The following is a 22,040-nucleotide window of genomic DNA, read 5'->3' on the forward strand; positions in this document are numbered from 1 at the left end:
TGAAGATAAGTTTAATTTGAAAAAGTCGTTATATAGCCTAAAGATGGGGCTATAAGAAAGATGTTATCGTTTTTCAGAAAAAGTTACGGGTTGCCTATATTTAAGGGGTCAAATTTTGACATAAATTTGAACTAGATTTTCTCAAAAATGGCTCCAAGGAATTTTTTTATTTTTTGATATATTTTTGATATCCTATCAGTAAATTGAATGACATTAGTCATATATCTTAACTCCCCATAGGAGGGGAGTTATGAATTTTTTATAAAAAAATATTCGAGTGCCCGTAACTTCCTTCTTAATAGAAACTAAAATTTGAAATTTTGCAGACATATATGGTATTTTATTATCTATTATCACAATAAATTTTACCAAAAACATGGCTTCCGGTTGAACCGGAAATGAATAAAAAATCTTAATTTTTTTGATACGCCCTGTATATTTTAACACATTTTGAAAGAATGCAAAATTACCTTTCCAATGACATAAAATTTATTGCTGTAGCTCAAAAACTCGAAAAGTTACGGTAAATAGAAATTTTGCTATAATCTTATGTGTGTCCTCTCTCACGCGTTCAGAGCAGAGCATTATTGTAGAGCAGTCAATGAGGGTATTTGGCTCCGAATTCCATCCTACTACATTGATGTACTTGATATTTTCACAGTAAGTAGGGAATAGCTCAAGAAACAAAATCTACCCTATATACTATGGCGCTTTTTATCTTGGGGCGGTTCCCACTTCTTCAAGGGGGTGGAAAATTTGTTGGTCAAAATAAGCACGGAAGTGGCTGAAGAACCTATTTCTAAGCAAAAACTGGTCTATACTTTTTTTTGAGAATTCAATACTTTTTGAGTTATGCGTAGTTGAAAATTGGCCATTTTCATTGAAAAATGACACCTTTTCGGACGGATTTTTTGTGAATACCTTAAAAACTATGCATCGAACTAAAAACTCTATATAAAACATTTTTTAGATTATAAATAATAAAGAGATTCGTTCCTTCGTAAATGTTCTATTTATAATACAAAAAGAGATATGGTAGGTGAAAATAGTTTGTTTTTTGGTGCATGCTCAAATTGGTGTATTCAACTTGAAATAACAGAGGAACGGTAGGTTTTAGGTGTATAATGCTACCAACACCTTTTGTAGTGTTTGAAAAGGCCTTTAAAACGAGCACCGTTAAATGTCGGTTACTTACAAACTAAGCGAGATATGGTGCAAAAAATATAATGACTAATCTACTTTAAGGAAAAATGAAAAGTATATACATTTAACTCCCCATCCACCATAATTTAAATGCATTGTTTTTCTTCTCAATACCTTTTAATATAGTGTTATTTCTACTTTCAAAAAGTTAAACGGGTTTAAAATGAATGGTTTTTTTAAAAAATGTGATCAAATTATAGAATGAATTTTTAAATTTTCTTAAAAATCTTCCTTTTTCTCCATGTAATTCGAAAATAAAAATATTTCACCCCTGAGAAGTGGTGGGAACTTCCCCCATGATAAAAGCGCCATAGTATATAGGATAGACGTTGAATTAGGAGATTGGGCTACTCCCAAAATTTCATTAAAATCCATGCAGTAGGATAGAATTTGGAGATAATATCTTGTTCTTAATCTCGCGCATTGACTGGCGTAATCGAAATAGAATGAAATGCAAATATTGTAAACTATTAATTTCTCAGAAAAATGAACTAATTTGAAATGAAAGTATGACTATAATATTCTATTGATTTATGCAATAATCTACACATCTATAGTGTGTCCCCGAAATATGGCATCGAACATTTTCTCAAATGCAGGAATTAATGATGCGTAGAACCATAAAATACTTTTAAGTACAATAGGTGTTTCTAAAATATCAAAATAACGAGTAACTTTGTTATTTTTATAGAATGCCAATATCTAGTACCATAACGATAATAGATCGGCACGATAAAGTTCTCGGGCGGCCCTTCCGTCCAGCGTTTTTTCATAGGAATCAAAGTTGTCTCTCAGACTCAATGCGTACTCCTTTAGAGGTTTGTATGTTGTAAGTCACATTCAAGTCTGTAGCAGTTTTTGCAATGTTTTGCTGCTCTTGTCAAAACATTGTAAAATATCGTACCAAGTGTTTAGAATAGCCATTCTCTTATTTAAAAATTTTTTAACTGATTTCAATTCAATTAGTACATTTTTTTTACAAAACGCTGCGGCCCCCTTTTGCTGGCGGCCTTAGGCCGCGGCCTAGTCGGCCTAGTGGTAAATCCGGCACTGAGAATGATCGCCAATATTCGAAACGAATAGGTACCAAAAGAAGAACAATCGCATTGTACTATTATTTTCCCCAGATTTTAACAGCACGGGTAATACATTCAATATGATTTATGTGAACGGATTCAGCTTTGGAACCCTGAATTATAATAAATAAGTAGCGTATGTTTGTTATTAGATTTCTATATTTTGAAACTTGCGTGAAATTTAAAAGGTCGAAACATTAATTAAAATACTTTTTTACATTAAATGTGGTTTTAATGAGAAAAACGTTACAAATCTACAACAGCCACAAACAAAAATCGTTATCATAAACATATTTTCTTATTATGTATGTATTGAAAACATTAAGTTCTAAATAACGCCCGATGATTCGACATAGTGTAATCATGTAATCATAACATTTATTCACGTGCCGGAAATTGTTAAAACGAATTTCAGGAACACTTGTTTACTAAATCAGCTGGTGCTGCCGTTGGTAATGCTTTCCAGGAGCTCCTCAGATATTTCTTACAACGTTTTACAAGCAAACACTGACAATGACGAATGGCCGGGACACTCCCACTCAACAAGTCACTATTTTCTGTAAGCGGGCTAAGTCTAGATAAATAATTATGGAAAACGATTAACACATGTAACATGTAAAGCTTCAGGTACAAGTAAATATGACCATCTAATGTAATCTGTCATTTTAAATTAACGAAGAAGGAGTTACTTAGAAATGAATACTAACTGGAGTGATGAAGGAATTCTTTCCCTTGCAGATATAAAATAGACGACTCCTTTTAACCCTTAAGGCTATGGGTACATAATTCGCAAATATTTTACGTGAATCCCTACTTTTTCTGTCTTTACACGGCAAATGACGTGTAGTAAAATTCACATTGGTATGGATATGTAAACATTACTAGAATGTCATTCTACTTGAAAATGTCATCATTAATTTAAAGAGATGGCTTTTGAATGTTCTTGGATAACTGTTATTTTTATAATTGCAAATTATTAATTCAGTTAATAAATGTGATAATTTTTCCACTAACTATGTATTCAGTGATTGTAATAATTTATTTGTACAACAAAAACTAATACTCAATCGAGAAAAGAGGAAAAGTGTTAAAGTGATTTTTTAATAATATATTGAAATGGAACGCTTACAATTTTGAACATCTTTAACAACAAAATACTTGGATCACAGAATATATATTATCCTGATGTATTCTCTGCTTGGATCTTCCACAAATAATACACAATAAATAACTTTTTATTAAAATCACGTCTTAAATAAATTATTTATCAAATACACTATATATCAATAATATTTAATCAATAACTCAACATATTCCCGATGCAATGTCAAATATTTAAAATTGTCACTGATTGTCAGTGTCTGACTGACAATATATGCTGACAATATTATATTCGGCTGAGTGCGTTGTAAGACAAAGATAGATTTGGAAAATATTACCACGGCATTATGTTTATTTTTTTCAAATCCTGAAAAAACCAATAAATATTTTTGAAAAATTTAAACGCAGAATGAAAGACTAAATTATTACCGAGGGCCGAAAGTCCCTTAGAATAAATAAAAAGTTTATTTTGAATGAGATATTTGAAATTAAAAATCACACTAACTTTTCTCTTAGTTTTTCATCCCTGTAACTTATTAAAATAAACATTATAGAAGTTCTCAGGGACTTTCGGCCCTCGCTAATAACGTAATCTTTTATTCTGCGTTTAAATTTTTCAAAAATATTTATTAGTTTTCTCAGGATTTGAAAAAAATGAATCCCCATTTGAATAGCATTGCAGCCGGAAAAACGTTCCGATCCTCCATCAGACATCCCAATATTATCACGTAACTACAGACTCCCGGTATTTTTTACCGGTCATTATAAAATAGAGTCAAAATATAAAGTTAATAATAAAAAATAAAAACGTTTTGCATTATATGTTTTTATGGAGTCTCTAGATATGGGAAAAATGGTAAAATGAGTGATTTTAATAATATAATACAAGATTTTTGAAGAATAATCTATTAAACCAGAATTTTGGTAACATTTTTGGTCTATTGAAACAAACGGCCATAAATGCTATGGACAAAAATTTAAACTTTTTTTAACAAATAAACGTAACATATAATCACAAAGGAAATATAAAATAGCATCCACGAAAATTTTTACATCCATGAAAAAAATCTGCAAGGGGTAAAATTGTAATAAAATTAAATGGCAATTCCATTTTTGCAAAGTGGCCTCAAAATTTTTATCTTCAAATTTAACCTTCATTGAAGGTCCAGGATGTCTTCCACAGTCCATTTCTTTACTTTTTCCCCAAAAACACAAAAAAATAATGTAAACATTTCAGATTTACAAATATAGTACTCATATAAAAATACTCCCTTAACACAGACATCCGGTAATTTTTACCGGTTAAGATTTTTGATGTGTACCAGAAAAGAAAATATTGACAATACACAATACACGCTTTGACTAGCATTGTTATACAAACTGCCCGAGAGGTACAGAGACACATGAACTTGTAAGTTGTGAGGTTACAACGAAATCCACATTTTGGGAATGCCCGCCGGTAAAAAATACCGGATGTCTGTAGTTAAGGGTTAAATGTTTTATGATATTATAATGGTCCAATAGAAGATACCAATACAAAATAAAAAAAATCGATAGCTTACATACCGTGTATAGTATGAGTATTAGATGTAGTAGAAACACTTTAAAATCTTTTTTGTTTACACCTACCGGTTTAAATAAAAAAGATATTTAAAAAACAGCTTGTTTCAATTCGGTTCAAAGATGATGCACCATTTCCATACGTGCGTTTCTGTCTCTCCAGACGTCTTCAGTGGAGCCACATAAACACCTCTGGATCGAAAATAAACCAAGCTGTCTGCTTGACTAGGCAAACTACTGAAACTAAAACTATGAAAATAGTTCTTCGTATCAGACGCTCGGTAACGACATCTATTAAAGAGAAATGAAAAGTCCAGATCTAAACAATAAATCTGAAACTTCTCCTGGAACCAGTTTCTGGTAACATCCTTAATCTCTGCCTTTTGCCATTTTTAAGGCAAGGAAACGACGAATAAAGAAGATGAAAGGGACTCTACAATAGTGTTGCCCAAATGCAAGACCAAGACGAGACTTGGAGAGTCTTGGTCTTGGTCTTGCGCCAGTACACCTGGTCTTGGTCTTGGTATTGCACTCCCGGTCTTGGTCTTGGTCTTGCAGCAAGAGTCTTGCAAGTCTCGCAGTTGCCCATTAGCCTATTGCATATCTTAGAACAACGTAACAAAGAGGTACATTTTAAGCTTGAAAATCATAGCCGTAGTAAAGACTAGCCAAATTAATATATATCGAAACAACTGACACCGGGTGGGGTTTGAACCCACGATCTAAGTGATCCCTGCCTATACTATAACTAACTAAAGTTAAAACTACCTCTTAAAACCCACAAAATTTTATTTGCTTATCTCAACCGGTTTTAGAGCAATAAATAAATCGTCAGTTTGTAAGAAAAATTTCAACCCCCCCTATTTGGTAAACAAAGCATTTATAAAGTAAACGTTTATGAAGCAAACTGTCATTACTTTTTCGTGCAGAATTGCCCATTAAAGTTTCCATACTTATTTAAAAACATTCTGTATTGATGAAAAACAGGGCTAGTTAAAAAGTACCTAACTTTTGTATTATCCAATATAAGTGAATGAATAAAAAAACATAATGTTAAGAAAATATAAGGCTATAGTTGGGCTTTATTTTCAGTATGCTCTTGCATGCTAGAATAATAAGTTAGCATAATGCTGCAATATTCCACAGAGTGAGAAAAAACACAGTTTGATTGGTACACCCAGTATACACTGACAATAATTGACCTGTCTAGCAACAATATCTATTATGTATTACTGCGATATTTATAAAGAATAAGACAAAATATTAAATTGGACAACAGGTTTAGAAAATTTGAGGCATTAAAAATGACTCGTTTTTTAAGTGGTGTGTTAATTTCTTGGAGAAGTGCATATCGTTAACCCGCGAGTAGTCGCGCCGTTAGATATGTCGGTTCGCTAAACTCAGACGCAAATGGCTAATGATTTTAGTACGTAACTTTTTTGTTTTTTGCCAATATTGACAAAATTTGAAAAATTACTAAATATTTAGTAATTATTAACTATTTAGTAATGATTTCTTTGGCAATTTTATCAAATTGTCAAAATCACTAGCTTAAATCACTAGCCAGTTGAGTCTGAGTTTAGCGAACGAACTATAGAATCTCACATTTTATCCTTTTTCGCGATAACTTGATGAAAAATTTTGCAATTTAAAAAAAAATTCGTAAGTGCCTCGAGGAAGGGTGTAGTAATGCGTAGCATTTTTTTTGTCTTTTTTTTTCTTCTTTTTTTTTGTGGAATTTATGGCTTTTTGGAGAGCCAATTAGCTTTAATAATTGTAAGAAATGATATTTCTAACATAACAAGTAAATTAAAATAGTATAAAATAAAAATTTGTTGTAAATTCGTATTTAAATTTGTATTGTGAGATAGAATCTAACACGCGACTAATCACGTTACAGAAGTGAGCGCGACTACTCCCAAGTTAAAATAATATTTCGGTATTATGTTTACACGATATTCGGCATTATCTCTATACTTTTGTCTGGTTATGATACTTACAAATAATAGCCGCGCTGTTTCGGCAAATTTTGTTTAGCCGAGTGACCTCATAACACAGGACACATCAGTATACATTATTATAGTAAGACTATTATGTATTGTTTCTGCTGACTGTGCAGCAGAAACAATACATAATAGTCTTACTATAATAATGTATACTGATAAGATTTCTGGTTAGATTCCTCGAAAACTAATAATGAAAAAATTATTTATGTAAATTTATATAAGTGCTAAGGTGACATTTTTTTAAAAGTTTGGATACGATATTCGATATTACTGTCTGGATCCCGCGTATGAAAAAAAGTTGATTAATAGCAAGCTGAAAATGTGTTAATAGCTTAAGGGTGTCTAGTCGGACAAACCTTGATATATGGGAACACTGGAACAGGGGAAGTTTTAATTGTGGAAGAGGTTAAAAATTTGGAAAGGTCAGACCACGAAAACGTCACATGTACCCGACAGAATTTCCAATTGATTTGTTACCCTTTCATTAAACTCTCATGCAAAAATGAGACTGCTATTTATCACCTGTAATAATTCCTGTCATTTGACATATTCTACGTGTTCCCTATAGCAGCCTGATTTTTGCATGAGAGTTTAATGAAAGGGTAACAAATCAATTTTAAGTTCTGTCGGACAAAATGCATGTGACGTTTTCGTGGTCTGACCGTTCCAAATTTTTAACCTGTTCCACAATTAAAACTTCACCTGTTCCAGTGTTCTTATATATCAAAGTTTGTCCGACTAGACACCCTTAAGCTATTAACAAATTTTCAGCTTGCTATTAATCAACCTTTTTTTCATACGCGGGAACCAGACCTAGTAGGCGTCGCAACGTAGGAATGTTGTGTCATGTGAATATGATTAGAAGACGACTATTCTCAAAACCAGGACAATTAATTTCGGAGTAAAGAAGTCGGCTGCTGAGAAAGCATGTACCAAAAAATTTTATTATTTTTACATTATAATAATGACCTCTGAGTACATGTCAAATGTGTCGAGTGTTCTTTTAATAGATATTTTGATTCGTTATGTATGTTTATTTTATTGTTCGTAAAGTCCAATTTTCAAAATTGTTGTTACAATTTTTTTTGTTTTTCATAGAGTATCTAAGAATATAGCCGAACTTACCCGTTGTCCTAGGTGAACGACAAACGCGACAACGCGACACGACGCGACGCGACGCGAAAATATCAAGTAATGGTTGTATTTGTGTATGGCCTACGTTTTCGGGTTAATCAGTCTACGACAAGACGCGACGAAGTGCGAACTTGATTTGTTCGCGACGAGACACGACACAGTGTGACGCCCCATTGTTTTTTCAATTCAAATTATGCTACGCAATAGTTTATTAAATAAATAAAAACTAATAATAACTATATAGTACCAGTGTTTTTTCATTAACATACCTTAAAGTCAGTAACAGCCTCTCCTCAATATAATTTGTTTTTTGAAAATTACTTATTGATAGCTCAGTTATTAATGCTGAGTTTAACAGCTGCAATGATATAATCGAAAGTGAATAAGCCACAATACTCTTTAAACCAACGTGGATTATTTCATTAATTTCGGATATAAATGACTCTTCTTCTTCTTCAGTGCCTTATCCGGTCCGGATGTTGGCGATCATCAAGGCTATCATTGTTTTGTTGACTGCTCTGTGAAACAGCTCCGCGGAGGTTATCCCAAACCATTGTCGGAGGTTTTTCAACCACGAGATACGACGCCGTGCCGGTCCTCTCCTACCAAATACTTTGCCCTGTATGACGAGTTGAAGAACTCGATATTTTTCTTTGTTCCGCATCACGTGGCCAAGGTACTCAAGCTTACGTTGTTTTACTAAATTATGCACTTCTTTTTCTTTTGTCATGCGCCGTAGGACCTCAATGTTGGTGACATGGTCCACATAAGATATTTTTTTATAATATATATTAATAATATAATATATGATATAAATGATTAAACTCTCCAAATTTACTCGTTCTTAATATATGACATTTGTTGTCTTTCTTTTTCGTTTATGGAATTTTTTAGCTAAGTATTTAAAATATGAATTTTCTAGTAACACTTAATATTAAATTAAAATATTAAAACGAGTAAATAAACGTAACATTAAAAAAACGAGCCTGTACCGCCATTAAGAAGAACAAAAAAATACACTTTCTTCAAATAAACTTATTTATCCGATGCCTAGATTTTGTGTCATTTTGGAACTACTAATGAAATAAAAAATTTTAGTAGTTCCAAAATGACACAAAATCTAGGCTTCGGATAAAAAAGTTTATTTGAAGAAAGTGTATTTTTTTGTTCTTCTTAATGGCGGTACAGGCTCGTTTTTTTAATATTGTATTTAATTACAGAGTAATTTCTACATATTAATATATTTTTCAAATTAAGCTCTGTACCGCCATTCTTTATTATATTACGAATACGTGTGCCAAATATCTCAAAAAAATATTCAAAATTACATCCGCAATCTTGGAACGCGTTTTCGCTACCTGTTGATCGCTACTGTTTCCTCTTAAGAATAGGAATGAATAATTGACATCGTCACGTTTGTCCTGGTTTGAGTGATGGAAAGCGACGCGATGCGACGCTACATAAGCCACACGTCGCGTGAATTACTGGTCGCATCGCATCGCAACGCATCGCATCGCGTCGCGTCGTTTTCCGTCGCTCACCTAGGACAACGGGTTAGGTATCTATACCCCCTAAAACGACCCTCAGTTCTAACTGCAAGACGCAAGAGTCTCGCAGACTTAGTCTTGTTCTTGCTCAAGTCTTGCACGGTAAGTCTTGGTCTTGGTCTTGCTAAAATTAGGCGGTCTTGGTCTTGGTCTTGCGAAAACGCAAGAACAAGACCAAGACTGCAAGACCAAGACCGATTTTGGGCAACACTACTCTACAATATGCAGTAATGCAGTCACATTCCATCTATTCGCCTAGAAAAAATTCCAACGAAAGAAATTATTTTTTGTTTACACCAACCGGTCCGCACAGAGTGAATCGTCTGTGCATTTTAGGTTTTAGTTGGGAAGTAGTGCTTTACTAGAGTGTAGGTATTAATTTGAAAAATTTTGAAGTTACTTACGTTGATTTTAGATTTAACTATGTTTTTATAAAGTTCTTTTAGTATGCATTTAATACGAGTAACTAAAAGAGTAACTACTAATGCTATTCTACATCAGTTCATTATCAATGCAAGCATGCGGTAAGGGGGAGGGTCCCTGGAAGGTTAAATGTTAATAAAAAATGACCAAAATTAATTTTAGCACATACGATATGTCCTGGTTTAACTGTATATACCTAAATAAAAAATAAATATTTTTAATCAGGTACATACATCAACAGGTACATACATACTACCAGATGCGAAAACTACCGCACACTGTCACTAATAACACATGCTCATAAGTAAAAGCACATAGTAAAATCTTGTTACACATCATCAAAAACAGATTAAAAACCTATCTACATTACCAAATACCTCAGGAACAAGCGGGGTTTGTAAAGAGTAAAGGTACAAGGGAACAAATCCTGAACCTGAGACAACTCATTAAAAAGTCTAGAGAATTTTAGGTACCTATGATTATATGCTTCGTTGACTACCAAAAGGCATTTGATTGGGTAAGCTGGATAAATCGGTGGTCAATTTTAATAGAAATGAGCGCACCAATGCATCTGGTGACACTTATTAAAAATCTGTACCAGTCCAATATAGCGACAGTACGACTAGATCATAAGTTCTCAAACCAATTCAAGACCGAGAGAGGTGTTAGACAAGGATGCGTGTTGTCACCTGACTTATTTAAAATTTATGGTGAACATGTCATGAGGATGGTTTTAGAAGGATGGGCCGGTGGAGTAACAGTAGCTGGTAGGAAAATCTCCAATTTAAGATTTGCTGATGACACTACACTTATAGCAGCAAATGAGCAAGAAATGTTTGATCTCCTGTGAAGAGTTGAGTACAAAAGCAATAAAGTTGGTCTAAAAATTAATAAAGCTAAGACAAAAATAATGGTGGTTGACAGATTGGACACTATTCAACTGACTAACATGTTACAAGAATACCAGATACTAAACACCTTTGTCTATCTTGGGTCTAGTATAACTAAAGATGGTAACTGTGAAGCAGAAGTTTGGAGACGTATTGGTATGGCACAAAATGCGATGAGTCGCCTAACTAAAGTTTGGAAAGACAGATCTATCTCTCAAAATATCAAGATGAGACTGGTGAATGCCCTTGTATTCTCAATATTTCTATACGGAGCAGAGACTTGGACTCTTCGCGAGCGGACTTTGGCGAGCTCCAAAAAATTGATGCCTTTGAGATGTGGTGCTGGAGAAGAATGCTGCGCATACTTAGGACAGCTCATAGGACAAACGTTTCCATTCTGAACCAACTCAAGATTAAAAAAAGGCTGTCCACAATATGTCTGCAACGAATACTGCAATTCTTTGGTCACACGGTTCGCAGATGTGACGACAGTTTGGAGAGATTAATTGTTTCTGCAAACGTTCTGGGAAGAAGATCAAGAGGACTATCACCAACCAGATGGTCCGACCAAATAAAGAATTCAGCTGGAAACTCATTCTGCGAAGCTCTTAGAGCAGCTGAAGATAGAGACCAATGGAGAAACATTGTTAGGAATATTGGAAGAAATCACGATCCTCAGTAATGGGGAAACGACTAGAGAGAGAGACATACATCAAGCACAGTTATTTATTAAATTTTGCCCAAGTACTTTCGCTCTCACAGCATCATTAGGGGCATTTCGTCACAAATAGAAAGCTTTCCAGCATACCCGGAATGTCGTAGACATTTACTTAAAAATAATGTAAATAACACCAAAGACAAACAGATTAAAATACTAATTGTTCGGGGGCTACATTATCGGCTATGTTTGGAGATAAAATTAGGCCTGGATCCCGCGTACCAAAAAAAGTTTATTAATAGAAAGCTGAAAATTTGTTAATAGCTTAACGATGTCTAGTCGGACAAACTTTGATGTATGGGAACACTGGAGCAGGGGAAGTTTTAATTGTGGAACGTGTCATTCTGACAAGTTTATGATTGTGAAAACTAGCAGATTGTTTTTAAGCTTTTTCAACAGCAAACTATATAATATATGAAAAAATGTTTGTCCGACAGATATGTTGGGCATTTTAATAAGTCCGACTCGTAGAACATGTCAAATGACAGGAATTATGTTGGTGATAAATAATAGCCGTCTGATTTTTGCATGAGAGTTTAATGAAAGGGTAACAAATCAATTGGAAGTTCTGTCCGACAAAATACATGTGACATTTCCGTAGTCTGACGTTCGAAACCTGTAACCTGTTCCACAAATAAAACTTCCCCTGTTCCAGTGTTCCCATACATCAACGTTTGTCCGGCTAGACACCGTTAAGCAATTAACAAATTTTCAGCTTGCTATCAATAAACATTTTTTGGTACGCGCGATCCAGGGCTAAATCATATGTTTTGGGGTATAAAGATATTTGCGTTTATTAATAAATTGTTTTTGTTTTAGGTACGTTGCAGAATATTTGTAACTTCTATTATTTTAGTCAAGTTTTGGTAAGTTAATATCAATCTAGCCATTACATCTTTTTAGCTTCCAGGTTTCTGTGACTTTCTGTTGGTCACTGATTATTTGCTCACTTTCATCTTTACATAGACTTGTTTGAGGTTTATACCCACTTCTTATCTTTTTTAGGTATTCGTATGCCCCTCTAATTTCGTTGTTTTTGAAATTTTCTTCCATTTTTTCTATTTGTATTTTCATAGGCTCTCTTTTTCTTTCTACATGCTTGTCTGCTTTCCGTCTTGCGACTTCAAATAATGTTCGTCTTTCCCGTGTTCTTCTTGTTATGTACATTTTGTGTGCTTCATTTCTTTCCTCTATTGCTTGTCTGCACTCGTCATCAAACCATGCTCCTCTTCTCTCCTTTTTCTTGTTTCCCAGGGTGGACGCTGCTGCTGTCAGTACTGCTGTTTTGATATTACTCCCATTTGCCCTCTATGGAGTGCAGTTCTAACGTCCTTAACTCATTTACGACTTCTTGTTCGAACTTCTCTTTAAATTCCTGGACCTTCAGTTTTTCCAGGTCCAGTTTGTTTGTTCTTTGTTGTCTTTCGTTTCTTTCCCTGTTAACTCTTCATCTAAATTTGGTTTGTAGTAAAAGATGGTCTGATCCACAGCATGCTCCTCGTCGTGTTCTCACATCGGAGATACTACTGGCTGCCCTTTTGTCTATCAGCACATGGTCAATTTCATTGGTCTTATAAGGTGGCCTGCCCAGCGCAATCTTTCTAATCTTGCATGCATTTTGCATTCTGCATGTAGTTTATTCATTCTAATTCTACTGCATATTTCTTTCCTTTCTTTTACAAACAATACCGTAAGATTTTATTGACAATGTTATTTTTATCTGACATTGCCGGTTGATTTGATTTAAAATAAAACAATATAACATTCCAAAAAACAAAAAAACAACGTTATTTTTACGCTTTTTTATTTAACGATTACTACATCATTCGAAATGGTTATTGGCCAATGAGTAGGAATATTTATGAGACATTTACAAATAATACAATATTTTAAATTCACGTAAAAGTTTCACATATTTTAGGTACATGATAAATTCATTTAAAAGCCGTTTTAAAACCATTTGGAAAATTTGGACAAAATTTTCATAATCATATAACTGCATAGTATCGTATTTAGCCTATTTTTGTAAGATGTCTTTTTATAACCAATTTGTATATCACATGTGGCATGTGGCACGTGTTTGATTGTGATTTTCAGTTTCTGGATGATTCTACTAATTTTTGTGTATTTCCATACTATCTAGAAAACTGTCAAATTTAGCGTTGTGCCATGCATTTTTGAGAGTTATGAGTCCTTAACTTTATGACGTTAATCTCATGATGCTAAAGATTCTTTATTGGTTTTTTTCTTGTCTGAAAGCCAAATCTTTGGGATTTTAATATATCTAACTTGTGGTCAGGCTTAAGTGGTGATCGACCTAAACACTCAAGCCAAGAATTAAATTACTCAGCGCCTGATTTTGAATACATATCGCCGCGGTAATCTGCCTCAGATGCTTGAAACCGTCTATTTCATCGGTAACAGAAATCATCCTTCCTCTATAAAACAGACGTTTTAGGCCATGGTAATAAGACAAAAATATACCCTGTTCGTGACACTTCAGCAGCCAGGGTACTGAAGCGGAACAAATTATAACTATTTCCTGCGTAGGATCTGGCGACCATTTTTATTTATAAACAATTAACTGTCAAAAAATGACATTTTTCCCTTTTTTTTTTCAAATCAATGGAAAACAGTGAAACTTACGAGTTTTTTAGTACAAATATCTTTAAGATTATGGAAAAAGCTTTAAAATGACATATTACAAAGTTTGATATACTCATTTATTGTTAATATAATTGCGAAAAAAGGTCGGAATTGCAAAAAAAAATATTTTCGCAATAACTGTTGTAAAAATTAGTATACAGGTTTGAAATTTTTGTCAAATGAGGGTTCTTTGGTGCTTAATATGTGATAAAAATTTCAAAGCGATTCATTCCATTGTTTAAATTTTATTCGAATTGTTTATTTCAGAGAGCATTTTTTTTTGCAATAACATAAGTCAGAAAAAAATGACGTTAGAACCATTCCACAGTGTCAAATGGAAGAGCATGAGCTATATTTTCAACTTGGTTTAAAAAAAGCGAATAAAAAATGCATTTATTAGTAATAAATAATTATGCAAAAGTATCGTAAATCTTTCCTTATAAACTTTTTGGATAACTTTTTCCAAAAAAATTAACTTTTTTACCCTGTTTTAAGTGCACAACTACCAAGTAATGTTATTTATATCATAATTGATAAAAAATTGTAATAAATATATATAATTTCTTATATAACAAAATAAAAAGTTTATAAGGAAAGATTTATGATACTTTTGAATAATTATTTATTACTAATAAATACATTTTTTATTCGCTTTTTTTAAACCAAGCTGAAAATATAGCTCATGCTCTTTCAATTGACACCTGTGGAATGGTTCTAACGTCATTTTTTTCTGACTTATGTTATTGTAAAAAAATGCTCTCTGGGATAAACAATTTGAATTAAATTTAAACAATTGAATGAATCGCTTTAAAATTTTTATCACATATTAAGTACCAAAGAGCCCTTATATGACAAAAATTTCAGAGCTGTACACTAATTTTTACAATAGATGTTGCGAAATTATTTTTTTTTGCAATTCCGACCTTTTTTCGCAATTATATTAACAATAAATGAGTATATCAAACTTTGTAATACGTCATTTTAAAGCTTTTTCCATAATTTCAAATATATTTGTACTAAGAAAACCATAAGTTTCAATGTTTTCCATTGATTTGAAAAAAAGGGAAAAATGCCATTTTTTAACACTTAATTGTTTATAAATAAAAATGGCCGCCAGATCCTACGCAGGAAATAGTTACAATTTGCTCTTATAGATATTACCTGTCGAAAAAACGCTTCAGTACCCTGGCTGCTCGAGTGTCATTTTGGAACTACTAAAATTTTTTATTTCATTAGTAGTTCCAAAATGATACAAAATCTAGGCATCGGATAAAAAAGTTTATTTGAAGAAAGTGTATTTTTTTGTTCTTCTTAATGGCGGTGCAGGCTCGTTTTTTTAATATTGTATTTAATTACAGATGAATTTCCACATATTAATATATTTTTCAAATTGGGCTCTGTACCACCATTCTTTATTATATTACGAATACGTGTGCCAAATATCTCGAAAAAATATTCAAAATTACAGCCGCAATCTTGGAACGCATTTTGGCTACCTGTTGATCGCTACTGTATCACCTTAAACGTAAAACACTAATAGGACCAAATAACAATTATTTTTATAATTTTTTAATATGATATTACATACTACTTACTTACTTAGTCGTAAGCCTTTCTACCTTTAGGTGTAAGGCTGTATTACATACTAACTAAAATAAAACAAAAATTTTTTGCTGAAATGTCATGTCTTTTCATTGCCTCCTTGCTGAAGAAGAGCTCGTTGAAGGAACAGGAACTTATACATAATATGACATAGAGTAGATAAATATGTTTATTTTGATATTGGTACCCACATCAACATGAGCTCACGATCGTGTCAGCCGGTCACGAAAGGGCTATACATTTGAATATAAAGGAATACACAAAGCTGTTACAATTTGATTTAAATGGAAAATAGTAACTACAGTAATGGAAAATAATAAAGTTGCCTTTCTGAAATCGGTAAAATACTTTCTGTGGTGTTCAACTACTTACACACTTTAACACACTTTTCTTATTTTGTGAGGGACAATGAAATGTCTTGCATCAATTTTACATTTCTCTCAGTAAAATTAACAAGTCTAATATTTTTTAAAAAGTTCATTGCTTTAAGATAGAAAAATGTGTTGTTTTTTAACGAGAATAAATTCTCATAGTTAGATACTCAAGCAAGATATCTTGAAAAAGACCAATAAACATGAAAAATGAGTAGGGGAGAGTTGGATAAAACGGGATAGTCGGGTAAAACGGGATACCTGGCCTAGAGACCCAACTAGTGCTGCTATCAATCGGACAACGACGAAAACTTGTTCTCAGTCGTCATCTAAACATTCTCAGTTCATTTTACCTGGATGCCACTATTTGTTACTTTGTACTTTTAAGTGCGCTGTTTTCTACATTATATTGCCTACATATCTAAACGTATAATTCCGGTGACTATTATATTTAATTAAGCACTCATTAACGAATATTCTCATGTGTAGTCTATCTAATTTTACTTTCACGTTTAGGCAGGAGCCATTTTTGTTTTGAAAAATGTCTGAGTTAGACAAAACGGGACACTTATAAGTTGGATAAAATGGGATACAGTTTTTTATGTCCCGTTTTATCCACCTAATTATTTGTTGGCCTATAATTTTTTTAAATAGCGATAGATTTAAATAGAACAACATATTTTTATGTGACTTTTGTTCTGATATACGTACCTAGTCCTAAATAAAAGGTCTTATTTCCCATTTTGCAATAAAACATAAAAGTTTTAAGTTTCTGACTACTAAAGATATTGTTTTTTCAAAGGTAATTTTTTTTGCAGCCTTATATCTACTTAAATATACTTTTTAGACAGTTTTATGCAAAAAATTAAATATTTTGAACCTATCCCGTTTTATCCAACCGTGGTATGCTAAAACGGGATGTGCAGGACTTTAATAAATATTGTTTTTTACTATTTTCCAGTTATTAAAAATAGCTAAAAATATGTTTTTTGTGTGCTTCAATAAATGTTATACCTATAAAAAATAATATTATGATAATTTCTTTAACATTTTTTCCGTAATAAAAATAAACAAGAATGGTATCCCGTTTTATCCAACTCTCCCCTAATATTTATATATTTTAATCCCCATGGCCTGTAATATTTTTTTCTAAATATACCTATATAATAAAACAAAAGTTAAAACAAAAGTATGTACTTAATACCTGCAGATTAGCTCCCACTGGACCAAGCGAAATTCCGAACAGAGCGCATGGGGTGCGTCCACTGATCGGCATTCTGAATGACTCATCGGCACGCCTTGCAAAAGTTGCCTCTCGAAGCAACCCTTCGGCATTTTTTGTACAAGGTAAACTAAAATCCGTTGCGTACGATGCGTTCGATGCGTACGATGCGGGTCTGTGGACGCTTGCCTTAAGACCGTTCCAATGTATGGCTGGTAACACCTCAGGTGCTTTCTTCTCACGGTTTGGTTGGCTTCTCCTACTTCCACAAAAACCTTCACTCTTACGCTCGGTTTCATAATCAGTTAATGTGGACTTTAAATTTTAAGTTGGTACCTTTATCAATGCAATTCATATGGGTACCTAAATGTCAACGTTAAAGTGAACTTTAGTTAATGTTCACTTTAAGTTGATTATGAAACCGGGCATTAGCTTCTTACAGCTATTGCATACCACGTTCAACTTCCCCCTCCACTTTGTTGGTGCTCGTCCCCATTAGGCTCCCGTAACAAATAAAAAGGGGGCAGACTTATCTTGAAGAGGCGAAAGCCTAAAGAAGGTTTTATAACGTTCAGGATTCGATTCGAGCCACCTTTTCCCCCTGATTTGTACTACTGAAACTACATGGAACTTTGCGGTTTACATTAATAACACTTGCTCGTGATTTATGTCGATAGCTGAAACCTTCTTGATATTCTTAATTTTACTTTTGATTAGTTTTTCCAAGATTTTTTTGTATTTATGTGGTTAGTAGGTACTTGATATACCACGACTTGTGTCTCACTTCTTATGTCAAGATAACACTAAAGGTAGACCAAAAAAATGTGGCGATAAACGATTATGCAAAAAAATGGAAAGCACAGCTAATCGACAAAGAAAAATAATTTCCAGTAGGTGTAGCTGTGTAGTTTTTTCACATCATGGTGATTTACCTGTGTTACCACATTATGTTTGTCGTATAACACATAGATATCCACACATAACACTCCTATATCTTATAATTATTATTTTGTTTACAAAATCTCTATAAAAACCAATTTTGATAATTTTTTTTTTTTTTGAGAAAAACCGCAAAGGTGTTTGTCTCGTATATTATTACATTGTTCTACCAGCACCTGAGCGGATACCGGGAAATATGATCTCATACACTAATAAAACCTTACAGTCAAACTGGTTGTTTGGTGTTAGATATTTTGTAATATACTCGTATTCGTATTATGACTAAACATTTCAGTGGTGTGTAGTGTGTATTGCATACATGTTAAGAAGAATCTTGTAATGGAAAATTACATTTTCAAAAGCGTTTTTGCTATCACAAATAGGCAGTCAACCCGTAAAGACGTGGGAAAGGAGTATAAAAAGCTAATTAGACAGGTACATATATCTTTAGGGTTAATTAAAAAATATGTACATTTTTTTCATTTTAAGATTTTTTATTTCGTTGGTAAAGTTTAAAAAAAAATTCAGCGACGTTCAAAATCAAACTCATGAAAAAGAATACTCTGATTTATTTAATACTTTAAATTTTCGTTAATCTATTGACAATTAAACAAATTGTTAAAAGCGAATCTTCTTTAGAATCGAGAAGATACGGATTTTCTCCCTATTTACTATATTGGGAATGACTTCACTTGCTCAACACTGAGGTCATGGTTGCAAAGAAAATTTCTCATGTTGTCAACGTCAACGTTGCTTGGACTCATTCTGCTGGGATTTTTATATCTGTGGTTTGATTTAATAGAACTTATTTTACTTCATGACATTTTCATGCTTTTTAGGTAGGTACTGTGGTAATCTAATATTGTGGTAAACTATTAGATAAACAAAGCAACTTCCCTCAGCTTCCAATTAGTCCTGTCGCCAGGGGGGGTACAACGGTCTCCTTAATTCAGATGGACTTACCCAAGTTTTTTTTATATATTTTGACCCGTAGAATACGAATTTTTTGGGTAACAGTTGATCCGGATGTCGATAAGATTGTTATGGACAAAGAACTTGAGGAATTACATAACAGCGATTGCTCGCAATACAAAACATATTTTTGTATTTTTTGGGTCATTCTAAACAAAAAATGTTCTGACAAGTTTTTTCGTAGGATGCATAGTTTTCGAGATAAATGCGGTTGAACTTTCAAAAAATCGAAAAATTGCAATTTTTGAACCCGAATAACTTTTGATTAAAAAATAAAGTAGCAATTCTGCTTACCGCATTTGAAAGTTTAAGTCAAATTATATCGGTTTTGATTATTTGCATTGCTAAAAATTTATTATTTTATTGTTAAACAAAGCTATAAACACCTAGTGCGTGAGTGATGTTTTCAATGATTTCTCATTTAAAATCGAACGAGTAGGTAGAGTAGCTACAAGTGCAAGCGAGGCAATTTCTACGTAGCATGCGTTAAAACGCATGTATTAGGCACGGCAAACACTATGTGTTTATAGATTTGTTTAACATTAAAAAAATTAATTTTTAGCAATGCAAATAATCAAAACCGATATAATTTGACCTAAACTTTCAAATGCGGTAAGCAGAATTGCTACTTTATTATTTAATCAAAAGTTATTCGGGTTCAAAAATTGCAATTTTTCGATTTTTTGAAAGTTCTACCGCGGTTATCTCGAAAGCTATGCATTCTACGAAAAAATTTGTAGGAATATTTTTTGCTTAAAATGACCCAAAAAATACAAAAAGATGTTTTGTTTTGCGAGAAATCGCTGTTATGTAATTCCTCAAGTTCTTTGTCTATAACAATCTTATCGACATCCGGATCAACTGTTACCCAAAAAATTCGTATTCTACGGGTCAAAATATATATAAAAAACTTCGGTAAGTCCATCTGAATTAAGGAGGCCGTTGTACCCCCCCTGGCGACAGGACTAAATCTCCGTACGGCTTGTATCTTGTCCAGCTTTGGTTTAGTTTGTTCAATTCGTTCTTCTATCTTGTTAGGGGTCGTCGCAAACTTCTTTGTTCGCAACTCTTAGTAACCCATTCTTCCCTTATCTTTGCTACGTGTTCGGTACATCTCTATTGTTGTCTCTTCTAATTTCTTCATTTTTGATCTTCCAAATCAAATCATCCTCTTCCAAAGTTATTCCAAGCATGAATCGTTTTATTTTTCTCTAGTTTAGTAGCGTCACCTTTATCGTTTACATAACATTAATGTGCTACGACATGCCCCTTAAGTCTTGTATATGCTCTAGTTGTGTGTCCAGCCTGATAAGTTATTTTTATAGTGTGAGTGTGATAGATAGGTCAGGTAGAACTATAGAGACGGTAGATAGCCGTGGACTGACCGGGTCCCAAATGAGGAGGTCCTCATACGAACGAAGAAGAATTGAGACTGTGTCTACCATGTAAACACAATTATTGTACAATTTAAGGGATCAGCTAAAACTTTTAGAAACAATCTGTCAGCAAAATAGTAATCTTTGGCCCTGTCCTTCATTTCACAAAGACAGAATATTCAATTAAATTAAAAGCAGCTAAAAGTAGTCACTTCATGAGACAGTTAAACGAATCAACAAAGTTAGTAAACTTAACAGTCGGGAAACAAAATAACTCAAAAGTACCTAGTGATGATAATAATAATTTAGCAGACAAATTTAACCACCATTTTGTTGAAATGGCCCCAAAGTTACTTGCAGCTTTGGATCCTACTAAAATAGATGGGTTTACATCAGCATCAAAAAACCGTAATAGTTGTTCTATGTTTTTATATTCAACTAACCCACAGGAAATAACTAGTATAGTAGGAAGTTTTAAATCCAAACACAGTTGTGGTTTTGATCAGATTTCCCCTAAGTTATTAAAACAAAACAATGCATTCACGCTCTCGTAGATCCACTGACGGATATTTGTAATGCCTCTTTTCAACAAGGAATATTTCCTAGTATGTTTAAACTATCTATTTTAATCCCTTTATTCAAAAGTGGTGATAAAGATGACCTTAACAACTACCGTCCCATAAGTCTCTTATCTGTGTTTTCAAAGATAATTGAAACTCTGGTTTATACTAGAATGAACGCATTCCTAAAAAAGCATAGTGTCTTGCATAATTTTCAACATGGTTTTACATCTTCTAAGTCTACAGCTACAGCTCTTGCAAATTTCGTCAGCTTGGTGTTGGATGCTTTGGACAGACGAGAGAAGTCATGTGGGTTATTTCTCTAGATGTGTCCAAGGCTTTTGACACTTTGGATCATAATTTGTTGCTAAATATCTTGAGGGGATTGGTATTCGTGGTGTAGTTCTAAAATGGTTTACTTCCTACCTAGAGAATAGAAGACAAAAAGTAAAGATAACATCTAATGGACTTGTAAACGAATCAAACACATTGGATATCCATTATGGTGTCCCTCAGGGTAGTGTATTGGGCATTGGGTCCTCTACTTTTTATAGTATTTATTAATGATATAGCTTTGGTAACTAATTCACTGACTGGGGTTAACATCATCAGTTATGCGGATGATACCAACATTCTAGTCACAGGAACATCTGATCAATATTTGCAAAATAAAACTACACAGTTATCACACATC

At 33.2% G+C, this 22,040-nt stretch overlaps 1 protein-coding gene across 5 annotated transcripts in view; it reads left to right on the forward strand.

Moving 5' to 3' along the window:
- LOC114333399 (uncharacterized) overlaps window positions 1-22,040 on the forward strand; it is a 439,275-nt gene that overhangs the window by 214,367 nt on the left and 202,868 nt on the right. Inside the window, exon 1 of one of the 5 annotated variants that reach the window (XM_050654883.1) lies at window positions 18,745-18,873. The exons of the other annotated variants lie outside the window; for them this stretch is intronic. The gene's annotated coding sequence lies outside the window, so the exon portion shown is untranslated. Of the gene's footprint in view, window positions 1-18,744; window positions 18,874-22,040 lie in introns of those variants that run through there. 5 annotated transcript variants of the gene reach the window in all.

Source organism: Diabrotica virgifera, chromosome 6, assembly GCF_917563875.1.
Source record: "Diabrotica virgifera virgifera chromosome 6, PGI_DIABVI_V3a".
NCBI lineage: Eukaryota > Metazoa > Arthropoda > Insecta > Coleoptera > Chrysomelidae > Diabrotica > Diabrotica virgifera.